The following is a 10254-nucleotide window of genomic DNA, read 5'->3' as shown; positions in this document are numbered from 1 at the left end:
CCACCTGTTGCATTCCACAGCAGCAGACAACCATTGTTTACATTTTGTCTCTGAGGCCTCTCAGCTTCTCAGAAGGGGAAAAATCCTAAGAAAGGATTTTCACAAAAAGGTGTCTACGACAGTGTAATGTAACTTTTTTTGCAGGCAATTCTGAGTTTCACACATGGTTTAAATTTCCCATCTCTCTCTTCTCCATCATCTTAGACCTCAGTCTAACAAAGCCAGACAAATTTATTTCTCACCAGGAATTTCAGAAACGTTACAGAAAACAAACTATTTCCTGGAAAATCATGATATTAATCAATTTGTTTAGAAAAGCAGGACCTGAGAAAATTGAAGAGTCACTGCAAAAAGCCTGGAAGATGCTGCTTTCTTCTACCTAGCAGCTCTTTTCAGGAGAAGGAATGCAGGCAGAACTGGGAAAGCAACCATCTCTGAAGTGGCAAGATGAAAGCATATTCACTTCTAACTCTGCTGAACCACAGAATGTGGTGTCAGGACAGCAAGACTCCCACATTTCCTAAGGAAGCTAGGCTTGCTTTGCACATTTCTTCTAGGAGTTCATCAATTAAAGGAGGGCAGCTCTAGAGAACACAAGAATCTTGTATTTCTTCAAAACTTATTACAATACAGCATTTTGGTCTCTGTTCTAAACAAAAGTGGCTTCAGATTCAGAAAACCATGGCATCAAAAATTAACACTCAACCCAGCTACAAATATAAAAGAAACTTTTCTCCATTTGGCTAATCTGCCAACTTTCATTAACCGTCATGTGTCCTTCAGTCGTGAGGGACAACTCGGAGACAGCCTGTGATACTATATATATATATATCTTGGGCTGTCACTTGAAATTTTAGGCTACAATTACATGTGATCCTGCTACTATGTGTGAAAGTGCTACAAGAAAACCCTGCCACTGTTCTGACGAACAAATCAATAACATAATATGGGTGATGAAGAAACCTCTTGTCACATTTAATGGTTGTTTTTCCAACCTAAATCAGTACATTATGTAACTGAGAGCACTGACCTAATAGCTAGCAGTGCTACTAACATAATGAAAGGGGAAAATAAGGGCCTCAGGAAAGTATCCTTTCAGTCAAAACACAAAACTGCATTATCATGTGGTCAGTAGTTTAGGATATAGATACACCACAGAGAATATGCAACCTGCATAATTAATTTACATTGCTAGATATTGGGTCACCTGAGGATGCCTGTGAAATCAGTGAAAATACAGATCTTTGCTGGGTTTTTTTCTACTAGTAAAAAAAGGTAAAATACTTCCAGATACGTACATTGAAAAAAACAGAGGGATCCAAACAGTTCTCATTGCTGTCCTCACCAAAATATTTCACCACATTTAAATTAGGTAAGCATTGCAGCCTGATGGCATGAAATAAGGCCTTAAAGACTGGGTAATCCTCAACAATAAACACGTATATTTAGATTTGTATCTGTATTAGTCCACACATAAAAATTTTCTTTGTGCTCCAAATACGCTGTGATCTGACTGTTATATAGACTGTTATACAAACCAAAAACTGTTTTGAGTTTCTCTGAGTAACAATTTGATGCTTCTAGCAGGAGGACTTAATATTATCTGATTGCTTGATAAGACAGCCATTACCCTGAACAGACCCTAGGCAAGAGTTTTTTTGTTGTAACTTGACAGTAGGTTTATTGAATTAAATGTGTCTAAGATACAAGGTATTTGTGTCACTTCATACGGCTTGTGTAGATCAGTTTTAGTTTTTTCTCTTTGTAGCCTACTGTGAAAAGAATAATAGTGTTCCCTGAATTTCTTTTATAGTGTGCCCTTCTTGGTGAAGCAAAGTAGAATATTTCAATCACATGGACAATTCCTTTCTCTGAAATTTCTGAAGAATCAGAAGTGGCAAAAACATAATTTTTGCAAATGGAGATCTACTTATCTTACTAATTGCCAGCCATCAGGGCAGTGTGAAAGATCTGTAGGTGTAAGAAATTTCTCTGCCTGATCTCACAAACTGAAAGGGACACTGTCAGGCTAAAACCTATGTTTTAAAACATCTTTTATAAAAAACTTCCATTAAAAAAATCCCTTTTATGTGGACCCATTTTTGATGGGTCTTTCTTTTTCTTTTTTGTTCAATTATAACAACAAAAGCAGACCATGCAGACTCATTTTTGGGTGTATTCATTTTAACATGCTGTTTCACGGTAATACTTGTGGATATTGTGGCATTGATCTGAAATCTCCTGCAGGAATATGCTTTCTTTCAATGCTCTCTACTGTACCAAATGTTTACAAACATTTTAAAACATTAAATATAACTTATAATTAATCCCCATATGTTGATGCAGTTTTTTTTACAAGAGTCATTGATTATCCTTTAAACTAACAAAGAGAGAAAGATTCCTTTTCACTATTGTGACATATTTCATCCTAATTCATTACCCTAATGCCCCTCATTTTTGGTATCAGTTTTTCCTGTTAATGGTATAAAACTTGTACAGAGTACTTTAAAAGGATAAGAAAATGTTATTGAAAAAATATCCTAATTAGATGTTTGCTTCAGTAGCTGCTTTTAGTACAAAAAATTACTTCATGTGTTTTCCCTTCTTCCCCTTCTTTTTAAAGCTTACTCCCTCTTGTGCCTTTCTTAAAGTATCTGGAATTTTTTTACATACTACTTAAATGACAACAAGGTTCCAACAAGACAGACAAGCAATGCAACTAAATGAATTTTGAGGTATCATGATAAGATCATGATGATGACTTTTTTTCCTTATTGTCAGCTGCAACATTCTACTTGCAGCTCCAGGACAAAATCAAAAGTCAGTTGCAAGTTATTCCAAGCAGATAAAGTAAATTTGCATATGCCAAACAATACAGATGAGGTCATTGCTTATGCAACAGGCACCTTAATACTCACATGCAACATTCTTGGAATACAGATAATAAATGGTCTTGTAGATCTCTAGGACATTGTTATTATATACATCAGTGAGAGATCATCAAGTATGTGTTTTCATGTCATGCACGCCAAATTTTAAGTCAGTGTCCTCTATACATTATCTAAATGTTTTTCTGAAATCAACTTTGAAATTTGATGAGATTTTTTTTCTGAAGAAAAAACATTCCAGAGATGCAGAGCGATATTCCAGGTAGATGTTTATTTTTTAGGTTGGATAAGATCTTGAGCAACCTGGTTGAGTGGAAGGTGTCCCTGCCCATGGCAGGGAGAGGTTGGGACTAGATGGTCTTCAAGGTCCCTTCCAACCCTTAACATTCCATGATTCTATGATTTTGTGATTTAGAAAAAGATCTAGATTCAACCTTAAACCCACATAAATCATTCAATGAATAACAATGCTTTAAAATGTCAGTTGCTACCATTCAGGCTAGTTTTCATGAAGTGTAAACCTACAAATATATGGCAGACTGTATGCCCAGTCTGAGAATTCACTACAGACCTATAGACTGCAGAATGCCCCAGATGCCATTGGATCACTGATGTCCATTTATCAGTATTAATCTCTATAAATTTGACCTGCAAAATAATGGGAGGATGTGAAGACTGAAGGTACATCTCGTGGGTGAGACTAAACATCTTGTTTGAACCTCCCATTAAAAACTTTTTATCAATGAAAAAGCAATGTTCTAGATTTTAGGAAAAAAAGCTAACCAAACCATTACAACAAATTTAGAGATATCTGTGTCTTCTGAAGGCCAAAGGTGAGGTGGAAAAAGCATAAAAGAGAGCAACGATATACTAGTATTATTGCTTTGTTTCACCCTGCATAGAATACAACTGGGTCCCAAATCACTTCACCATTGTTTTCTTCAAGAAGAATGAAAATTTAATTCTTCATTCTTGTTTCTCTTTTCTCTGGTGTCCCTTGAAGGAAAAAGGACCTTTTAACTTAGACATTGCTATTGCTTTATCACTTGTGTTTTTCAAAAAAACTGTTTTAACAATTCTATTTAAATGGCTGGAGAAAGGAGCCAGCAGGAACCTCTTGCAGTTTAACAAATGGAGATTCCAAGCACTGCACCTGGGGAGGAAAAACCCCATGAACCAACAGCAGCTCACCCAGGAAGGCCCAGGAGGAACCCGGGCCGGTGGTGAGCGCCCCAGTTCCCTGCCAGGCTCACTGGGAGTGCTGCCAGCGGGACACGGAGGGATCCTGCCCTCTCCCCTGCCCTGTGAGGCCACACCTGGAGTGCTGTGCCTGCTCTGGGCTCTCCCCTCACAGGCTCACAGCCTACGAGAGATGAGGAGCTACTGGGGAGAGCCCAGAGAAGGGCCACAAACACGGTGAAGGAACAGGGGTTTCCCTCTCCTGTGAGGGAAAGCTGAGGGAGCTGGGTCTGTTCTTCCTGGAGAAGATGCAGCAGCACCAGACTCACCACAGGACCTGACAAACTGAGGGGTTTAAGGCCACCAAAAGACGTCTGACACGTCTGAGTGGGGTCTTTTCCCTTTGGGCTGTTTGTTGTGCTCGCCAGGCAACAGCCGGGTGCCAGAGGCTCCTGTATTCGCACACTCGGCCCAGTGTGCGGCCTCCAGCAGGACCCGGGCCCTGTCCTGGCAGTGCCCCACAGCACCACTGAGGGCTCCCGGCCACTTCCTCCGTCCCGGACGCCTCCCGCAGGTACCCTGTGCCACTGGCTGGGCGGGAGCAGAGTGGAAGGGAGATTTCTCCTGCCATGGGGGGCAGCGTGCCTGGGGGAACGGAGGGGGAGGCAGGTGTCGAAGGCAGCTGAGGGGCTGCTCGGTCACTTTCCAGTAAAGTCTCCTTTTCCTGCAAGGAGACCCTTCGGGAGGCCCCCGTCTCCCCTCTCTGCCCACGCTCTGGGCCTTCTCTGCTGCCCGGCTCCCCAGAGAAGCTCTGGCTCCGGGCCCGTCTCTCGGCAGCCCATGGCGCGCGGTGCCGCGGAGGCTCTGCAGGAGAGCGGCTCCGCCGCGCCGGCCGCCTCGAGCGGGGAGCAGCGGGAGGCGGCGGCGGCCGGGCTGTGCCCCATCTGCCTGGGCGACCTGGACAACGCGGCGCACGTGGACACCTGCCTGCACACCTTCTGCTTCGCCTGCATCCGGCAGTGGGCTGCCGTGCGCGCCGCCTGCCCGCTCTGCAGGCAGCGCTTCGGCCGCATCCTGCACTCCGTCAGGGCGGACGACGACTACCAGGAGTACGTGCTCGGCCCGCCCGGCTGCCGCCAGAGCGCCGCGCCCGGCCACAACGCTCTCGGCCCGTCCCCGCACCGGCGCTACCGGCTGCGCCCGCGGCCCCGCCGCCATCCCCCTGCCAGGACAAGGGGGCGGCCGCCAGGGGCCGGACGGAGAGCTCCAAGAAGCTCCGACACCTCTGCCCGATAGGCTCAGGGCAGCGCCCGGCCCGCCCCGCCGCTGGACCTGCCATCCTCTCGCACGTGCTGGGGGCGCGGCTTACGGCCCTCGTGCGCTTGGAATGAACACCCAGAGCATTCCCGGAGCACGCGTCTCTCGCAACCACTTGGTACACTGCATATGAATACACTAATTCGGTGGAGGTGTTATTTCATCTCTGTCTCTCTTTTTCATTACTATTATTATTAGTCATAATAGTATTGTTATTTTTAAAATTATTAAAGTGTTCTTATCTCAACCCAAAAGGTTTATCCTTGTTTTTCCAATACTCCTCCCCAGTAAGGAGAGGGTGACAAGTGGGTGCATGGATCTCAGTTCCTGGCTGGAGTTCTCCAGCTGGAAGAACCCCAGCTTTCATCGGTGCTGGTGCTGGAAAATCATTGGCTTTGGACACAACAAAATTCCATAAGCTTTTCAGAGCATGATTCCCTCAAAACCAAAGGAAACCACTTCAGGCAATGCTTTCTAACAGTACCTTGTTAGTGTAGGATAACAAAAGGCAGAATGGCCAGAACATGCTGCAAACTTCTTTATATAAATGCTGCAACAGAGCCTCTTGAACTCCCAAAGCCTTTCCTCTCCAAGCACCACAACATCGCTGCCTGTAGTAGTGGGGAACAAAGTGACACTGACCCCCTTTATGTATCTGAAGGAGATCACTTTATTGTAAAAATTGTCCCCTTTTTATACCTTTAATCTCTACCTGACATAACTGAAACCAAACCAAGACTTAACAGAATTTAACAGAAAGAAGGCACCCATTGGCTGGCTCAGCTGCTGTGCTGCTGTCCACACGTGCAATCATCCAATCAGCTTCCTAGTCGTACTCTGTCCACGCGTTTCTCCAGCCAATCACAATCTGACTTCCAACTGTCACTCAACTGACTCTCTCCTCACTCATAACTGCCTCGCAGCCCACAACCGACTTCAATCGGCCTTCTGGTGAGCCTAAGCAATAAGCACTTTAACAGTTATAGCCCCATATCCTGCAGCTGCCCAAGCTTTGTGGCCATCAGCCAGAATGCCTGACCTGAAGCAAAGCCAGGTCCATGGACACAAGCCACGCTGACAACCCTCTCCCTCCTGGTGCCTCCACACCCAAATGGATCCGGTCATTCCCCTGTCACAGCCCTCTGAGCCTTCCTCTGACCCTTCCCTACAGCAGCAGCCCAACTCCTCTGGCCCAAAGTGGCTAAAATGCAGGAGAGAGCTGGTTTCAGGCTTCACAAAAGATATACTGCTGGGGACCATCTGTTGACCTGTACCCCTTGCCTTGGTGTTTTTTGCAGAGCAAAGCTCTAAACTCCAAGCATCCCAGAACTTTGGGAGCCACCCAAGAAGCAGACTGACATGCAAGCAAAGCATATCTGTGCCAGGGGCCAAAACGTGGGTTCCCCACCCCTCTCTATCTCTGAGTCTTACTGGGCCCATCCCAGTCCCCCACTTTCAGTCCTCTCCCCAGATACACCAGCACCATATTTGAACATTTCTACGAGCTCCACACAATCCCCTTTTGCTGGGGCAGCCCCACAAACTCTTATCCCACATCCCACATGGTTCCTCAGCCCTGCTGGCAGAGTTCCCATTGCCAGTGAACCCTCTGCACAGCATTCCTGTGGGACCCATCTCCATTGGCAAGGAAGGGTCTGGAGGTCCTGGGGACATGAACATACAAATGACACTGGTGGTGTGCCCTGTAGCCAAAAGGCAAAGAGGCTCTGGGGGGGAGACTGTAAGTGCTGCCAGCAGGACAGGGAGGGATCCCACCCTCATTGTTGGGTTCGGCTGTCTGTCTCTGCCCCAACACGGGTAGTGTGGTTCTTGGGTGGCACGCGTTTTAAAGGACGAGTCTGGACTCTTCAGCTTTTCGGTCTTCGGATTGTTTATTATTTCTTATCTACAAAATTTTCTGTCTGCCCAACAGAGGTCTGATCTGCAAGCAGTCACAGGCACTCTCTGACCACCCACGGGGCGGTCATGTCTTTTTATACTAATATCTACGTACATAATATTTACCTTTATTTCCCAATGCTTTTCACCCATGTTAGCAAGTGCACCTTCACCATAAACCAATCCCCAAGTGCCAACATCACCACAGGAGATGGAGGACAAGAAGTAGAAAGAAGAAGGACAAGACACGCCTTGATCCTTCCATCTTGTCTCCATAACCCCCCTGTACCAAAAACCTTAAAGTCTATACTTCACCTTCTAAATGTGTCTCTTTTACACCTTTTACTCTAAAGTGATTCTCTTGTCCTCGAACTCTTGTTATTTCTGTGGATGGATCAAAATCAAGCCACCAGACACTTCTGGCAACATTCCAGGATTTTCGAGACCCCCAAGGGTTCTCCTGGCATCTCTGGACATTGGGAACGATGTGCTGAGATCCCACACCTCATGACCCTCTTCTCTGCCTGAAAAAATGTGCAAAATTCCATTGTGCAAAACACAAGATGAAGCTTTTTACTGTGGTGGTGACCATAGACTGGGATATTGTTGAATAAGTTGTCTATACATTTAATTGCCATCTTTATACCTTGGAAACAGAAGGTAGTCTTCTTCCCTCTACCTGCTCCCTAGGTACTTGGTTGTGCAAAATTAACTGGTCAAAATAAGCCAGGAACCAACTACTGGGCCTCTTACACTGCTAAGAACAGCTGTGAAGAAGTTATCACTAAGTACAGATTATCTTCTATAAAATATGGAAGAAAAATGCATTAAAACATAGCATGAAGCCAAATTACAGTTCTTGGAGGGTGTGTTGTCTCTAAGTCAATGTTGTCAACCTTATGTATCTAATCCTGCGTGGGACTCAGCATAAGTTCATGTCTTTACTTTACAGAAAAATCTAGAAACTGACTCCCACATATCTACCTTCCAATGTCACCTTAATGCTACTATGTCTGGGCAGAAAAACTTTGTATACAACTTAGCACAGGAAAGTAATAGAATTACCATTTTGTGCTTTAGGCAAGTCAAAAAATATTTTTGCTTTAAATTCAGGAACTCTAATGCAATCACATAATTAGATACTCTTTTCAAGTTTAAAATAGCCAGTGATCTCTGTATGAGGACCCAAAACTAATTTCCTTCAAGTGAATATTATGAAGCTTCAGAAGAGAAAAAAAAATCAATGCCCAGAATTTGTTTGAAGTGATACGTTTTGTTTTTAAAAATGGGAACCCCTCCATATAGTGAAAAGATCAGGAGAAGGCATGAAAGATTAAGTGGCAGATGAGATAATAGACAAGATAATTGCAGAGCATTAAAGACTCAGATTTATTTTTAAGACATTCAAGTTCTATTTAGAAAAGCTTTTTGTTAACTTTTGTGAATCTCAAAAGAATTATCCTAACATGTTGAACAATAATAGGACTAATGGTGTTAAAGCATCATCATTTCCTATTCCAAACCAGCCTATACAGTAACTGGCCACAGAGTGTTTTTGCAGCACAAATAGAAGATAACAAGACTAGAGGAGTCATAATGCAGCAAAACCTCAATATGCCACAAAGAGATTTGTCGTGCTCTGTGCTGGGGTAAGTGACAAGTCCTGAATTTTCTCACTGAGCTACCATGCACAGGGAAGTTGAGCACACTTCCCCTCACAGGCTCACAGGCTCTCAAGCACCATTTTGTTTCTGTGGCACCAGAAAGGTCATGCTAATTCAGGGTGAGAGCTGAGCGTGTGAAAGCTAAGCGGACAGTTCCCTGAAACAGAGCTGCACTAGTTGGATAGAGATAAAAAGAAAAGCAAACATAAATCTGTGTTGATAAGTTAACAGGCAAGCAAATGTGTAGCTTAGCAAAGAAATAGAGAACTGATTTCTGTATTGGTTTGGTCTTGAGACTGTGGAGCTCTCTTGAGACTCCCCTGGTTTTATTCCACCTTTCTGAAACAATGAATAAAGAAAAAAATGCTGCCTATTGTCAAAGCCATCTGCATGCCTTCTAGTGATATTACACTTCTGCATTTATCACATATTTTCAAGAAACTCCTAGACTCTTCTGTTTAGGAAACCTATTCTCTGTGCTTTTACAGAGAAGATTTTCTAAAGAGCTACAGAAAGTGCTTTCCACCTATATTTTTCATCTCCTCAGATTAAAAAAATATTAAAAATATTCTTAAATTATAATTTTAAATATATACATGGAAAGGTACATGTATTTTACATATATACTCATACATACACTTGCTTGTTGATAAAACTACATACATGCATAGATGTGTATATATTACACAAAGCTATAAATATTCATGCCTGACTAAACACTATAGATTGCAAAATGTGGACACCATCGTAACATATGAGATGATCTGTTTCCCTTCTATTACTACAAGCCTGAAATGACACCAGAATATAAATATACGTATTTAAGTGCATTTTTAAAACTATGACTGACAAAAAACAATTCTACAGAGGTTTTTGAAGATGTTCTTAGTTCTATCATTACACTTACAATAGAGATTATTTAACCTTAGATAGTTAGTGAGTTGTTTCTGACCTTAAGGAAGTATGTGAAAATGTTTATTTGTGTGTATAAATTACAGGCAACAAATACTACTACTATGGACAGATTAGAGGAAGGAGCCAAATTCCTGAGGGTGAAGAAGTAAAACATGGGAGGTAAAACTAAAAGAAGACATAAAAATGAAAATCAGTATTTTATGGTTGGTGAAAGAGAGAGAAATTTCCAGAGTGCAGCAGGGCATGTGTAGGTAATGAAAATTACAGTTTAGTGACAGTATGTTTGCATTAGCATGCAGAAGAGCTGTAAGTGAAACATTTTGCTTTGCTCAGAGATAAAAGAATGTTGACATAATTACTGTTGAAAATTAGGATGGCAGCTGAGCCCTGAA

This window comes from Molothrus ater, chromosome Z, assembly GCF_012460135.2.
Source record: "Molothrus ater isolate BHLD 08-10-18 breed brown headed cowbird chromosome Z, BPBGC_Mater_1.1, whole genome shotgun sequence".
NCBI classification, from domain to species: domain Eukaryota; kingdom Metazoa; phylum Chordata; class Aves; order Passeriformes; family Icteridae; genus Molothrus; species Molothrus ater.
This window is presented reverse-complemented; position numbering follows the sequence as displayed.